The sequence below is a fragment of the Panthera pardus genome, unplaced genomic scaffold, assembly GCF_024362965.1.
Source record: "Panthera pardus isolate Hobbes unplaced genomic scaffold, ASM2436296v1 HiC_scaffold_6, whole genome shotgun sequence".
NCBI lineage: Eukaryota > Metazoa > Chordata > Mammalia > Carnivora > Felidae > Panthera > Panthera pardus.
Window position 1 is genome coordinate 137,354,704 of NW_026526991.1, and position 15,516 is coordinate 137,370,219.

The window sequence follows — 15,516 nt, forward strand, 5'->3', positions numbered from 1 at the left end:
GCTTCCGGACCGACTTCATCGCCCTTTCCTCGGGTGTCCTGTCTCCTGTTCATTGTCATGCAGTGTAATTAGAGTTGCGTTTCTCTAATAGGACCTTCTTGGGTTGCTCCCTTCACTAAGAACATTATAATAATAACGATGATGATAATAATAGTAACACTTCGTTTTATGGCATATTTCCTGCCCCTACTTTGCTAAGTATATTACCCAGGCTATTTATTTTACTCAGCATTAGGAAGCCCTTATTACTTTATGGTACCATTTTACCATCAAGGATCACAGACAGCTTAAGGGACAGCCAAATATCACACAGCCAGGACGCAGAGCTCCGCCGTTTTATTAAAAACCTCCTAACAAAATGTCGAAATCGGTCCGTTTCTGTCTGTAGCTTTGACAATGTTTGCTTTTAACACTTCATTATTAGGTGCCCCTAAATTAGTTACATATTCCTTGGAAAATGGACACTTTCATGTCATATGATAACCCTTTTATCTTTAGTAGTGGTCTCTCCCCTTAAGTCTCTTTAGCTTGATAAAATAATATTACACCAGCTTTCTTTCGTTGAGATCTGTGTAACACGAGTGTGTGCGCAGACACTTAAAGCAAATGCAAACATATATATATGCACACATACACATGTGCATATACATGTGCATGTGTAAGCTTATTTACAAGTTCATATATATTTATCAGTTTACAGGAAGAAACATTTTCAACCGCCCACATTTTCTAAATTCTTATAATTTGGACGTGCCTCTAATAAGCAGCAATTAGTTAGATGTTTTTAAATACTGTGTTAAAATATTTACATTTTAACCAGAACGTTTGGTCCGTTGACACTGAACATGACAGCGGAGAGTGCTAATTGCCTGCAATATCCTTTCCCACTTTTTCCTCTGGCCCACGGGACCGTCTGTCATTCCCTCATAGAGCTGAATGTCCCAGCTAAATGGAACCGAGCGCAGGAAATCAGGAGGTGAGTGGAGGAACACAGCCAGCTCCCAGGGGACTGGGTCACAACCTCAGAAAGGAAGCCACGGTCCCACCCCCCACCCCCGCCCCCGCTGTTGTTGTTGACTCTGAAATACTGATGGCTGAGTGTCCCTTGGAGCTGGTGATGCCAACCAAGAGAAGAGGAGGACAGGGCATCCCACCAGCCTGGCCCCTCACGCAGGACTGCCAGGACGGAGACAGACACACTCCTCCGTCTGTGCTCTCCAGTTAGCACCATTTATGCTATAGCTCTTGTCTGCCTTTCCTCTTTCTTGAATTCTTTTAAATGCATTGAGGTTTGTGACTCCAGTCTGGTATTTAAATTTCCACCAAGTGTGATCTACAACGCCGATTTCTATTGTTGTAGTGTCATTTCATGGTTTTCGTAAAGAAGTCCGAAGATAATCAATGTCTTAGCCTCCAGCATGATACAAAGGCCTGGAAACAATGGGCATCTGTAATATTTTTTAGCCAGTATTTTAAGCCTAATTGTTAAAATTCTATGAATCAAAATTTTTCGTTATTTCAGTTCTGGTCGTAGCAAATGCGTTCAGCTTTTGTCTCTCATTTACACTCAGTTTTGAAAAAAACACATAGCTTTAGTGAAGATACAGTTAGGCTGATTATTGATTTGTTTTCACTGCAAATAAAAAATAATCTCCACTGTTTTCTGATTCCCATCTTTGCAGTTAAGAAGTAACAGGTCTTTTTGATATTCCTCTCTTGCTAAGGGTTCCAGTAACTTCTCTTTCTTTGAAATTTCATTTTGATTAGTCCTGATGTGGATTTTTTACCCTATCCTGCCTGACATTGGACTTTTAGAATTGAGGACTGGTGTCTTTCAACAAATCTGGAAAATTCACACAAGTTAACTCCTCAAAATTTCTCTTATCTTCTAGAGTTCTGAGCAGATGAATTGCAGAACACTTTCTTCATCATACCCCTTGAATTTTCTTTATTCTATTTCATTTTTTCTATTACTGAAATTGGTATTATTGCTTCAGATCTATTTTCTAATTCACTAATTGCCTCTTCAGCTCTGTAAGTCGCAATTGAAATTGAATTAAATTCAGTTTTTTTAACATTAGCTTTTGATTTCTTATTTCTAGAAATCCTATTTTTTCTCCCATGGTTGCCTTTCTGTTTTTCAGGATGCTTATTGTTTGCTTACAGTTTTTAGTCACCTCCTATATTTATGTATAATAAATATAATCAAATGATTGATTAATTACTTAATTAATGTAGACACATATAATACATTAGATCAGATTACATGGGATGTCAGTGTGCTGGGTTGACTCTGTGGTCTTCCTGCTGGCTCTTACTCACCATGCTCCCCTTTCTCGAGGGCTTGTGACTGGTAGCTATGAGCTCATCTCCCATGAAAGTTTCCTGTGTAGGAAATATCTGAGGCTTATGTTGAAGGTATATTTCTCTAAATATAATTTGTGTTTGCTTCTGTCAAACACAAAACATTTGCTTCTTGATGATTGCCGAAGGTCGTTCGGCCCAAATATGTGGCTAGTTGATTCAGATAGTGTTACAGACAGATGTGAGGGCCAGCTTCTGGTTACATATGGGAGCATTTTGTTTAGGTCTCCTTATGCTTAGGACCAGGATTGTGGCATACACTTTTCCTTGCTGTTTCTTTCTCTGAAATGAGTTTATTTTTCTTTAACTCTCAGGTTGAAGAGTGCCTCATCAGGATCTAACAGTGTGTGTGTGTGTGTGTGTGTGCGCGCGCGCACGCACGTGCACGCATGCACACATGCACACACATTTTTGGTGTAGCATTGTGTGTTTTGAGCTGGATGATTGTTTAGGATTTCTAGCCTACCTCCAAAAAAAGAAGCTAAATCTCATGTTTTCCACCATTGTGTGCATCTGGCTCCTGGTTGCTGTTCATATTAAATTCAAATCTTGCAATTTTGTATGAAGCAAAGATAAATCTGGGGTTCTTTCCCGCACGACCACTGAGCTTTCTAAATGGCCAATCTCTGGACAAGTCTTACTCAGGCTTTGTTAGGTCCCAGTAATTTCATGAGCCACCATGAACATCTGGGGGGATCCCCCAGGTGACCTCTCCCCCCAGGTGGTCTTTTAATCTTTCCAATCGCCCAGCACAGGCTCCCCAGCGATCCCCTCCACAGTTTTGACACAGTCACATTTCACTTCCTCCCTGGGTACATCCAACTCACATTGGCCACACTTTAACTCTGAGTCTTCAGATCATTTTGTGCTGTTTACATGACAGGGGTTCACCCTGGTGAGTTGGCAGGAGATAGGCCTGGCTTTAAACCCCAGCTCCATCATTAACTAACAAGTCACCTGGCCTAGTCTGTTCATGAATGGACATGGCCTTTGGGCCTTCCGATTCCTGGGAGGAAAGATGAAGTGGTGTTTTGTGTGTATCTCTGTGTGTGTGTGTGTGTGTGTGTGTGTACACGTGTGTGTAGTAATTCTTTCAGGAGTGGTGGAAAGCTGATGAGTGGCAGGAAACTGATTTTTTCCCCGCACCTGCCAACAGGTTCCACGTTGTTGGTAACGCTGTAGATATCTGGTTCTCATAGTAAACGTTCTGATGTGGAGTTGTCATGCGGTTCATCAACACTGTCCATCCATGTGATCTACATGATCTGGGAAACCACTGGAATGTTATCGTAGCCACGGTGCCCTGCCACACCTAACACACGCTGCCATGTGCCTACCAGGCCATTCTATGATGTCATAAGGGTATCAGGCCTTTTTTTCAAAGTGGTCATGGGTGGATCAGGAAAAAACAGGTACTGTGAATGTGTTTCCAATAGAGCAGAAAAATATAGAAATCAGCTGATCATTGTTGTAATGGAAGACTTCAGCCTCAAGATGTCTTTAATAACCAGAAAATTAACTGGGAACATGCCTGACTATGAATAGGAGGGAGAAATATAAAGGAAGCACATGGCCGTCCCCCGCTTCATCTTCCTTGTGTTTGTTTTCAACACTTTGTGAATAAAGAGGTTAAGTACTATCCAATACTCAAGATTACAGAGAAACTTCATACATATAAATACTAAATATATATAATATATTTATATTATATTTATATATTAAATATTATATATAATATAAATAAATATATTTAGTATATAATATATATACTATATATATATAGTATATATATTATATATATAGTTACCATCCCTTTTTCATTATGAAGACCCACCTGTGGTTAGGCAAAATGACCAGAGATCAAGGGCCGGCTGCACAGGTCACTAGTCCTGTGAACTTGGAAAATTGCTCCAACTTGGCTAGACTCGTTTATAGACTAGGTATCATGGCAATACCTACCTCAGGAGGTCTTGAGAAACATCGATGGTAAATGTCCATAAAACTTCCTGTGGAGGCTGGCGCTTAGGAACCACAAGCACACAAACAGTTGAAGTGATCTCTGGTTAAAAAAATATTAAATTGATCAAGAAAGATACAAACAAGTGGAACCACCAATAATTTGTAGTTGGAAATAGTTTCTCTCACTGCACCCCAGGCTTCTTGCCTTCCCCCAAACATCACTTTCTCTGGCATTCATGTTGGAGGGGGGGTAGTTTTGGCTGTAGGAATGGGCTATATCACCTAAGATTTATTACCTCTTTTTATCAAGTAACACTATGGTGTGGATGTTATTATATGTCAGTAAATATGGATCTTGACTGGGTGATCATTTTTATTGGGCATAATACCTCACTCCATGGATATGATGGGATTTATCTGGCCATCCTCCTATTGATAGGCCTTAATGGTTCTTATTTCCTTTTCTTTTCTTTTTCTGTAATGACCATCCTTGCTTTTCAGTTTTTGTGGCCTTGACCTTTTATTTCTGTAGGGAGAATCCCAAGAAGTAGAAGTGAACAAACGGCCCCCTTTGCTAAGGTTTTGTGTTGTTGCTGCCAAATTGCAGTCCAGACCTGCTGTGACGATTTACACTCCCACAAGACGATTTTCACCCCCACAAATAAAGCGTGAGAGCATCTGTTCCCCCAAGTTTTTCAACCTTTGTTGATCTGATGACAAAAATTTAATCTCTTCATTGCGATAATCCGTGTCGCCTTGATTGCTGGTGGAAGAGGTGCGGAGGCCACGTTCACAGAATGACGTCAGCGGGTTCTTGATAGCGTGGGAGACAGCAAGGCACGTGACAGACACCCAGCGATTCTCCATGTTCCCTGGAGCAGCTTTTCCTCTCTAAACACCGTGGCGTGCACGGCCCTATGGCTTGGAGCACCTTGCGTAAGGAAGACAAAAACCTTCTGAAAGACACAAGTCCTGAGAACACATCTCCGACCAGTATTCAGAGAGAAGAAAGCCTACTCACGGTGGAACAGACATGGGGGTGAGTGGGTCAGGACGCAGAGCCAGGCACACAGGGAGGACTGTGTGGCAGAGTATGTGGCTGACGCTGGGACACCCTCCAAGGCAGCCGCCACAGGGTCTGAGCCATGATTGTGAACTCAGAGGGTTACAGAGCCTCAGGCAGGGCAGGACTGGTAACACCGCGACCAGGAAAGGAACTCCAACCCCACGAACACATGGGTCACCAGAGCTTTGCCATGACTCACCCATCATCACCGTGCTTCCTCTCTTCGCCTGATATTTGGAAGCAGGACAGCTGCCCTTTGGACCACGGAGGGCCCAAGATCCCTGGATAATTGAAAGCAAGTCTCAAGAGGGAGGGAAGACCACGCCATAGTTTCTGTGCACGAGGGCGTGTCGACACTTGAGCAATTTGCTGAGGAACCAAAAAAAAAAAGAACCCACAAGCTGGTAAAACCTAACAGTTCAACTAGTGTCACTGAGAGCTTCACATGTTTTCTGGCATTTTGGAATTCTGGCTCTGAGAGTGTCCTATTTATATATATCTTTTCTCCATTTTTTTTTTACTTTGGGTATTTGTCTGTTCCTCAGTGATAGAAAAGCATGATTCTACATCAGTGATATTAACTACGGTCCTGAGTGTTGGAAATATTAGTGACAGGAAAGAACCACAGAGAGTGAAATTGAAATGCCAAGTGAAGTGACTTCTGGTTCTTTTGTTTTTAATTTTTTTTTTTAATTTATTTATTTTGAGAGAGAGAGAGAGAGTGTAAGAATCCCAAGCAGGCTCCATGCTGTCAGCACAGAGCCCTCCTCGGGGCTCGAATCCATGAACCACGAAATCATGACCTGAGCCCAAATCAAGAATTGGGTGCTTAACTGACTGAGCCACCCAGGCGCCCCCCTATTCTTGCCAGTGCATTCGTAAGCCAATTAAGCAATAGAAAAAATGTAACATGTCAGAAACCTTTCAAGCATTAACAGATCCTTAGAGGGGATAAGTAACACCCAAGTTCTTTGGGGCTCGGAAACTCCAGAATGAGAGTTGGAAGTTGGGGCGCAGTGAGGGCAGAAGGAAAGAGCAGGATTAGAACTGGCGATGCCACGGGTGATGCCACAAAAGGAAGCCTTGTGGAGCGAAGAGGCTGTATGCGCTCAAAGGGATTGACCATTCTAGCAGCCTGACCCACACTCACACTTGGAATCGAGAGAAGAGGGATCTGTCATTCAGAAAACAAGTTGACCTGTTTTAGACGGAAAGTAAACTTGGAAGCCGCATTTCAAAAGAAGTGAAAGTCCAAAGGCTGACTTCCACTTGTCGCACCCGACACTGAATAGTCCAGAAGCCTCGAGCAACCTCAGAGCGCTGGGACAGCTCCGTAATCGTGTCCCGAACACCAGCTTAGCGCCAGGACGCTGTGTGGGCACCAGAACGTGTGACGATCCAAATGAAACAAGCGATCTCCTTCCAGAAGCTCGCCCTCTGGGGAGGGCGGCGGGTACGGAAACAGACGAGTGTTAATTCAGCGTCAGGTGCCGAGATGACAGCACCGGAGTCAGAGTTCAACAGAGCTGCCGAGAGCAGACGCTCTGAGGAACAGCAAGCATCCAATTATCCGCTGTGTGACCCTGGGCAGGTGGCTTAAGTTCTCTGTGCCTCACCTCTTCGTCTATAAAACCGAGATGGAAACAGAACCCGCGTCAGGCCGGTCTGATCTGTGCACGATGCTCTCGAGTGAGCGGAACAGAGGCTGGGACGCCTCGGGGGTGGCAGGATGCTTAACGCGGGACGAGGCACTCGCCAGGTAAAGCAAGGGCAAAATGTTACGTCCCGATAAAGTTCCCCACAAAGTCCCCTCACCGCGTAGAAACCACGCGCGAGTTTCTGAATGGCCTGGCAGGTGTCACTTCCCTCCACTCTTAACAACGCTTCACTTGGTGCTTTCACAAGTATCCACTGCGGAGAAGGCCACAGTTGCCGTTTGTAATCAACGGCAGGCTATTATGCGTTCCGTGTGGCCCATTAAACAGAAGCGGGTAGCGGGTACAAGTCCAGCTCACCCAAGAGTCTGAGCAAATCCCCTCGGTTCCCAGAGACCAGGAGCTCCCCTGTGCACACGCACGCCCCTGCCAGGCCGCCAGAGGAAGCACACACAGACAGCCGGCCGGGATTAGGACCCTAATAATGGATTTTTTCTCTACCACAAAGTAAGGGCGAAAACAAAGTCCTGCCAACCGCATTGAGGATTAGTGTGAATGAAACCGAAGAAGCAGATTTGCTGACCCTCATCAACTGTGTTCATCATCTGCCCTCCTCATTAGCCAGCTCAGCGGATTCGGGAGAGAGAAGTCCGACCCAGTGCATAAAATCTAACCAAACTGACCAATGAGCCGCTAAGGAGACCTGATCCAATTAAAGCACACGGCCCATCTTTCCTCCTTCAGGGACGCCCTCTTCCCGGGTCCTCGCTCATCTTTCCTGGTCCAAACCACTCGGGGAAACGCACTTAGTATGCACATAGTGAAAGCTTTCAAGCCTGAACTCACGGGTGGTTCATTGCTACAGCCACACTAATGCGTGTGTGTCTGTGTGTGTGAAATGTTATAAAAACAGTGGACGATGGGCGAAGGCCTAATGAGCACAGATTTCTTGCCCAGCCCCGGTCAAAGATGCCCTGAGCAGAACGGAGCCCTTACTCTGTGCAACAGGGTTCTCGTTGATTCCACGCTGTTCTACCGTTTCACATGTTACCAACCCCTAGGGAATAAAATAAGGCTGAAGATTTCTGTAGAGTTCAACGCCAGTGTTCTAAGAATTAGATCCTGGCATGTAAAAATAAGAGAACGGAGAACGCTTTCCCTCTCTCCAGTGAATGGCAAGCCACAGGCCGGGCCTGTGATCTAACAGCTGTGCTTAGTAAGTAATATGACGGCATAATGCTCATCACTCAGCCTAACTGCTGGCTTATCTCTAGCCCCACATTCCACAGTATTGAGATGTGATATCCTATTACCTCTACAAAAGTCCTAAACAAGGCTGTATAATGGACAAGCTTCCCCCTTCATTTTGGTGGTCTCCCTGCCGTTGACTTTGAAAGGTTACAGTTCCTGAGACGATGGGGCCGACTGAGGAAGTCATCGTTTCCAAGCGTCAAGCCGAGGGCCCAAGGAACGCCGCGTTGGGGCCTTTGTTTTTCATTTGTGTCAGTGACACTTGCTCCCAAGCGTTTGTCATTCAAAGAGAGCAGGGGACCTCTATCTGCCGAGTTGGTGGAGAAGTGAAGATGGTCGAGGGCCGCACGACCGTTTCAAGATTAAGAACCCGAGGAGGAGTACCCCCAGAGCCGCTGGGCTCGGACAGAGTCCTGGGCGGGCGTCCACACCGGCCAGACCCGCCTGGATGAGAAGAGGACGCACGGAGTGCCCTGCACTCCAGCTGCCCTGGCCAGCGTTGGTGGGGGGGACCCTCAGAATGAATGACGGCACCTGGGAAGCAGCTGGCCTAGAACAGGGGTCTCAATCTCCTGAGCGCCAGGGTGAGCCCCGGAGGACACCGAGAGGCAGGCCGGGTTCCGCCTTTCATCTGGGAGGCCGTTGTGAGCTTGGGGGTGACAGTCACAAACTCTACTGAAAGGCACACCTAGAAAAAGCTTTGAGAGAAAATATCAGGACTTAGTGGTCCACACAAGGGTAAAGATATCTCTTTTTTGCTTGGAAAACGCACTTTTTACAGTGTGGGCTAGTGAGTACTCAGAACCTGGTTCACTCATGTGTCTAAAATGTCTTTCTGGGGAGCCTGGGTGGCTCAGTTGGTTGGGCATCTGACTTCGGCTCAGGTCATGACCTCATGGTTCATGAGTTCAAGCCCCACGTCGGGCTCTGTGCTGACAGCTCGGAGCCTGGAGCCTGCTTCATACTCTGTGTCTCCCTGGCTCTCTGTTCCTCCTCTGCTCATAGTCTGTCTCTCTCTCTCTCTCTCTCAAAAATAAATAAAATATTAGAAAAAAATTTAAATGTCTTTCTAATGAAAATAATCATAAATGATTTTTTTTTTTTTTTAAATGAATGGAGACCTTTCAGCTTTGGTGCAGTTTGGGGCCTTATAACGTATTCACCTGCTGAGCCAATTCTTGGGATCCTAGTTAATGGCACTTTCTAGAAAGGCTCCGCTTCTGCTTCCAATGGGTAAATCCTGGGAACATGGCAGGCTACGCTCATAAGCCAAATGCTAGACCATTGTTTTGGGGCCGTGTGAGGAACGACAGGACAATTAATTATCTACAGCTACACCTCCCTTAATTAAAATGGAGGAATGAAAACAAACGTAGAGACTGAAACTAGGAAAAGAAAAAAAAGGGACGCAGTTTTGGTTGTAATTTTGCTTTTCTGGCTATTCTTGTTCGGTAACTTAAATGTTGAAGGCTTCTAATCTGGGATCTCTCCCTATAAATTCTCAATTTGGTAAACTCTTACGTACGTGTTTGGAGGAGCAAGTTCAAATGTCTTAGTGAGACTCTACACCAATTTATTTCTTAAAAACAAAACATTAAGAGACACTCTAAAACATAGTATGAAAATCTGCAGAAAGATTGCTTGGATTAAAGTTTCCTCTTCTGTTGAGATGGTTTATTTGAATAGTGTAGAAGGACCCATTCCACAGAAAGACTTAAATTTCAGTGAAAGCAATGGTCTTTTCTAAGTCAAAATGTCTATAAATTATTCTGAAAACCTGCATTTCAAATCTGCCCTGTGGGCTTAAGTTTAAATTAACTGACACTTTCCAAAAGAGCATGCTTTAAAACACAAAGGATATTTGCCACATGTAGGGAAATGATGGCATTTAGAGTTTAATCACCAATTCAAAACCTTAAATACCCTACGATATTCTTCCGGGACTTTTCCTGAGCTGATGACGTGTGGCCACTTGCCACCCAAACAGCATCAGACCAGCCCACTCACGATGCCACCCTTCCACCTGATCCCTGTCTATTCCCGCCTCTCGGCAACCCCGGCTCTCCTCCTCGTGCTGACCATCACTTGGGGCTTTAGAGGGCACAGCCTGTCTTGACCTGCCCAAGCCGGGGGTCTCCTCCCATCCCGTGGGGGAGGGTCCCAGGGATACAGCTGCAGTAGAACCCACCGTGGATGCAGGAGAAGGAAACTCCGGGGTCACAGAAGTGGCATTTCTTACGTGTCCGGGAGGGTCTGGAGATCATTTCTGTGCTTGGAGGACCGCCCACCTTGCCCACTCAGAACGGATTCCAGCCCGTGGTAAACGAGCGGCTTTGCATTCCCATGGCTAGATCTCCATGCACATTCCTGTTCTCTCGTAACTACTACGCTGTGAAGATAAATTCTGCATGTGTTTATTTCATCCCTGCGAGGCACGGATTCAAAGTATACACACTTTTCAAAATGCTTCCTATTTGTTAGAATACCACCATCTTGGCATTCCCTAAGAAGAAGAAAGTGAAAGAAAAACAAACACAAAGACGAGTTTCTAGACAAAATGGAGATCAACTATTGCATCCGAGAGCACATGCTGTCACAGAAAACCACACCCGGAGACTTCGTCTGCACAGAGGACTGGTAATATGTGAGACGCATCAGACCCAGGGCCTGCTCTCCAGCCTGTGTGCCCCATACCGGGCCTGCTTCCCACCCAAGTGATTTGAGAGGAAGGGAAGAGGGTAAGAGGGTTTCTGTCCCCTGTAGCCAACCTTTTTTTGGTTTCAAAACACAATGTTAAGGACAAGCCATCATTGTTCTTTATATAAACAGGGACTTTAGGGACTCCTGGGGGGCTCAGTTGGTTAAGTGTCTGACTCTTGGTTTGGGTTCAGCTCAGGTCATGATCTCACGGTTCATGGGTTCGAGCCCCACGTCGGGCTCTGCGCTGACAGAGTGGAGCTTGCTTGGGATTCTCTCTCTCTCCCTCTCTCTCTCTCTCTCCCCCTCTCTCTCTGCCCCTCCCCTGCTCACTCTCTCTCTCTCTCTCTCTCTCTCTCAAAATAAATAAATAAACATTTAAAAAAGGGACTTTATATCATTGGCTAAGTTAAAAACTTTTAAAATTTGAGGGCATCAACATCTGGAGGAAAGGGGACCAGCTGGGACAGTACCTTTCATATCTCCAAACTGGGAAAAGGGAGAAATAGATATTTCCTCCAAGGTACCTGAGCTCGAGGGGGGTGTAATACCTTCCCACGGACCCTCTAGACTTCGGAACTTCAATGTGAGTAAACACTGCTCGCAGCCAGTTCACGCCTCCCCCTGACTAAAACTCTACACCCATTTCCAGTGTTGAGGGCAACCAGGCAAGAGACTGTCTTTCTTTTTCAGAGAACCTTGGTTTCAAAGACCCCTGGTATTACGGACTGAGTTCATATGTTGAAGTCCTCACCCCAGCACCTCAGAATGTGACCGTATTTGGAGATGGGGTTTTAAAAGAGGTGATTAAGATAGAGTGAGGTCACCGGGTGGGCCCTCATCCAATCTGACCGGTGTCCTTCTAAGAAGGGATTAGGACACAGACACGCACTGAAGGAAGACCATGGAGAAGACGGCCATTTATAAGCCAAAGGGAGAGAGGCCCCAGGCGAAACTAACCCTGCCCCTGGCTGGGTCTCAGACTTCCAGCTCCCAGGATCGTGAGAAATCAACCTGTGCTATCGAAGCAGGCCAGCCTGCAGCATTTGCCACGCAGCCCCGAGATAACACGCCTAGTGCGAGTGTGTGTCCACCCAGGACTCACTTACCCTGCCAACAAGAGGGTTTTCATTATTCTGAGTCTGATAAGTGGCAGGCAGTGTGACACAAATCTGGCAGAGGTGTAAGCATCTGGGCTCGCTGAGTCATTGAAGTCTGACTTCCTCCACCTTCCTGCCAGAATGTGCTGAGGCTCAACCAACCAGAGGAGGCAGAGCAGGAGACCGGGGCGGGGGGGGGAGGAGAGAGTGGGGCTCACACTGTCCACACACGCATCAGTGCTCCACGGGCAGAGACAGTTGTCAGCGTGAGATGCTCCGGCTGCAAATACTATGGTTTGGGAAAATTAGGATGAAACTGATCAGAATTCAGTGACTGGAAGGAAAGACTGAACTTGATTTATGGAAGAACATAGACACTTCTGTCTGTTTTTCGAAGACACAAAAACCTTGGGAAGTCCTATGCTAGTTTTTCATCCTTATAAATACAATTGAAGTGTCATTTCCTAGCACTAGGGTGGGTTCTTCTGAAATCAAAAATGTCCCAGTTTACAATCAATCTTTCGCAATCATAATCAACAGATGAAATTTTCAGTTTTTGTCTCTTTTCCCCCGCTCGTCTAAGCAATTGGTTGCTTTCTGTTTTTAGTGTTGTCTGAACTTCCCATATTTCCTCATTCCCTTCAAAACCCAAGGCTCAATCATTTTTTTTTTTTAACTCAAGATGGCAAAGGGACATATTGTTTATGGTGAAAAGGATCCTAGATATTTCAAAGTTACTGATACACTCTCAAGCGATGTATTTCTACCAGTTTAAATATGTCAAGCATTTATCTATGAAATAGAAGTAAATCAACATGACCTCATCGACTGACACTGATTTGTGTGTGTGTGTGTGTGTGTGGGGGTGTGGATGTCCAGAAAAATGCTGATGAGGATCGCAGCGTTTCGTATTTCCTACTGACGAATGAAGGGAGACCGAAATAGAAGTTCTTAGCAATTGGTGGTGTCTTCCAACATATGCAATCACTTCCTTCTACTGCAGAAAAGGAAGTGCCAACACATGTTGCTCCAGAAAGATAAGATGCACGGGGGGCCTGTGGGGGGCGGGGGAGATGAGGTGGAACGGTGGTAAATAGAATCAACGTGGACAGTGAGAATGGAGTGAGTCGTACTGAATGTGTCTTGGCCAGCAGCGATCGACAGGCTGAGGTCCGTCAACAATCGATAGCTTATACCAGATGCTGCTTCTGTTCTCATGCGAGGTTTTTACCATCTTGTAGCTACTTTGTCCTTTCTCCGTTGCTTCAACAGCTCCCCATCCATAGTCTACTGGAGGCCAGGCAGTGAGCCAAGTAGTCAAAAATCTCTGTCCCTGTAAGCTACTCGGAGCGTACTATCCCCTGTAGTCTTATGAAATTAGATCTTATAATAATCCGGCTTCCTGCATCAAAAAATTAACATCTGGGTTATGTTCTGACCTCATAAGAACCCCTGAATGACAAAAGAGTGAAGAGTGTATGTTTCCCCCCTCGGAGAGGAATATATGAAGCCTGTCCAGAGGTGATGAACATCGTTCCAACCCCTGGGCAAGCTCTATTTCTCCGGTCTCAGTCGGGACCTCCAGGAGAGAAGTAGCATGGGATACAGATGCAACTCTTGGGGATTTGGAGCCATGTATCACCATGAGGGAAAACAACAGGGCAAAGATGAGCCATGGTGTTAGGCAAAGCCAAGAGGATCACAAAGAATCAGAGCCAGATTCCCGCTCAAACCACACTTGAATGGTGCTCTATCCCTGGACTTAGCTGCTATGTGAGCCCATAGATGGCACAACTTAGTTAGCTATTACATGGTGGTTTTCGAATGTGTACATAAATGATTTGATGCTTGTCCCTTGATGTCCACTTTCCCCTTCCCTTGAAAGTGGACCACACCTAGTGGCTTGTTTCTAATGAATGGAATGTGGCATAGGTGCTAGTGAGTGAGTTCTGAAGGGACATTGCAATGATATTGCCACTTCCCTGTTGTCCTCTCTTGGATGACTCACTCTGGGTGAAGCCGGCTGCTATGGCCATAAGGACACTCAAGCCACCTGTGGAGAGCTTCATGTGGGGAGGAACTGCTGAGGCCTCTCACCAACAACTGGAAACACCGAGTCATCTGTGAATGAGCAACTGTGAAGACTGATCGTCCGTCCCCAGTCAGACCTTCAGATGAGGCAGCCCTCACCGGCATCCTGACAGCAAGTCTGAGAGACTGCAGCTAAACAGGCCCTCCGAAGCTGAAAGGACAATAAATGTCCGCTGTAACTTCTAACCACTGAGCTTTGAGGTAATTTTTTACACAGCAATGCGTAACCATTGCAGACCCAGGCAGTGGGAAGAAGCTGGAAAAATATTGAGGAGGGTGCAGATGAAAACCAAGGGCCTTGAAGAGCCTGGCAACAGACGTCTGCTGCCCTGTGGGAAGCTCAGAGGGGAAAGCTTAACGTAAAGCGGAGAAAATGCTCTTGAAAACAAAAGGAAAGAGATCCTCGTTATGTGTTGGAAGAAAGTTTAGCAATATCGTTGATTGCAGTAATATGGAAAATAAAAACTATACTTCGTGAATTTGGTGATCAGCCAAGGAGGTTTCCAGGCAGGGTTTCGGAGGTGCCACCAGGCTCCTTCTTGTTACAGTGAAATGTGAGGAGACAGAGATCAGTTAAAGGAAGTAAGGATAAGCAAAAAAGAGCAAGGACTTGCTAATATTGAAATCTCCCAGTGTCTCCTGATGGCAGATGATGAAGAAATGAAAAAAATGGCTCTCAGGCAAAGAAAAAATCCAGAACACTGTCGGGAACACATGACATACGGCTGGAAGCAAGGTGTGATTTCAAAATCCTCTGTAAGACCTCAGAAAGATCTAAAGTGATGTCTCCAAGAACCACACGGTTAAACAATAAGACTTGGAAGAAACTTATGGATGTGTCTCCTCAGAAGTTCCAGCAGGAGCTCAAGGTAACGCATGAACTATTTTTCAATATATTTCTAGGTGTGACTTTCATCCAATGAAATATGTCTCAATAAGATTCAGGGGAGACACACACAATTTTTCAAAAGAATTACAGTAACAGAAAACCCACCAACTTAGACCAAAAAGGGCAGAAGCTGTTGAAAAGGAAATGAGGCATCTGGACCCCAAACTTCCACAGGCAAGAAACTGCTAAGAAAACCACATAGCTAGGCACATAGGTCACATTTCATGGAAAAAGGATGAGTCAGGGCAAAAGCAAGAGTCAAGAGACCAGAGCCCGAAGCCATGGAGAATTGCTCACACACCTTGATTCCTCGTGAAGGAAGAGCCCACACGTGTCCTAAGAGAACCAAGGATTGCTATGTGGCAGTGACTCCCATGTGCCTCCTTTGTGAATGAAAGTGTTCGCAGTGGTTAGCTGGTGCTTGCCGCACCGTTATACATCGGG

General features: G+C 45.5%; 2 long non-coding RNA genes across 2 annotated transcripts; both read right to left on the reverse strand.

The window, feature by feature from the left end:
* Window positions 1–207: 207 nt before the first annotated feature.
* On the reverse strand, window positions 208–5,660 carry LOC109273797 (uncharacterized). The gene is made up of 3 exons (XR_002083268.2): window positions 4,713–5,660; window positions 4,324–4,421; window positions 208–3,629 (listed from the first exon to the last, which is right to left on the reverse strand). It is a non-coding gene; the product is annotated as an uncharacterized LOC109273797 (long non-coding RNA).
* Window positions 5,661–8,894: 3,234 nt separating this feature from the next.
* Window positions 8,895–12,212, reverse strand: LOC109273798 (uncharacterized). Its single transcript, XR_002083269.2, has 3 exons — window positions 12,102–12,212; window positions 10,484–10,684; window positions 8,895–8,993 (listed from the first exon to the last, which is right to left on the reverse strand). It is a non-coding gene; the product is annotated as an uncharacterized LOC109273798 (long non-coding RNA).
* Window positions 12,213–15,516: the final 3,304 nt, after the last annotated feature.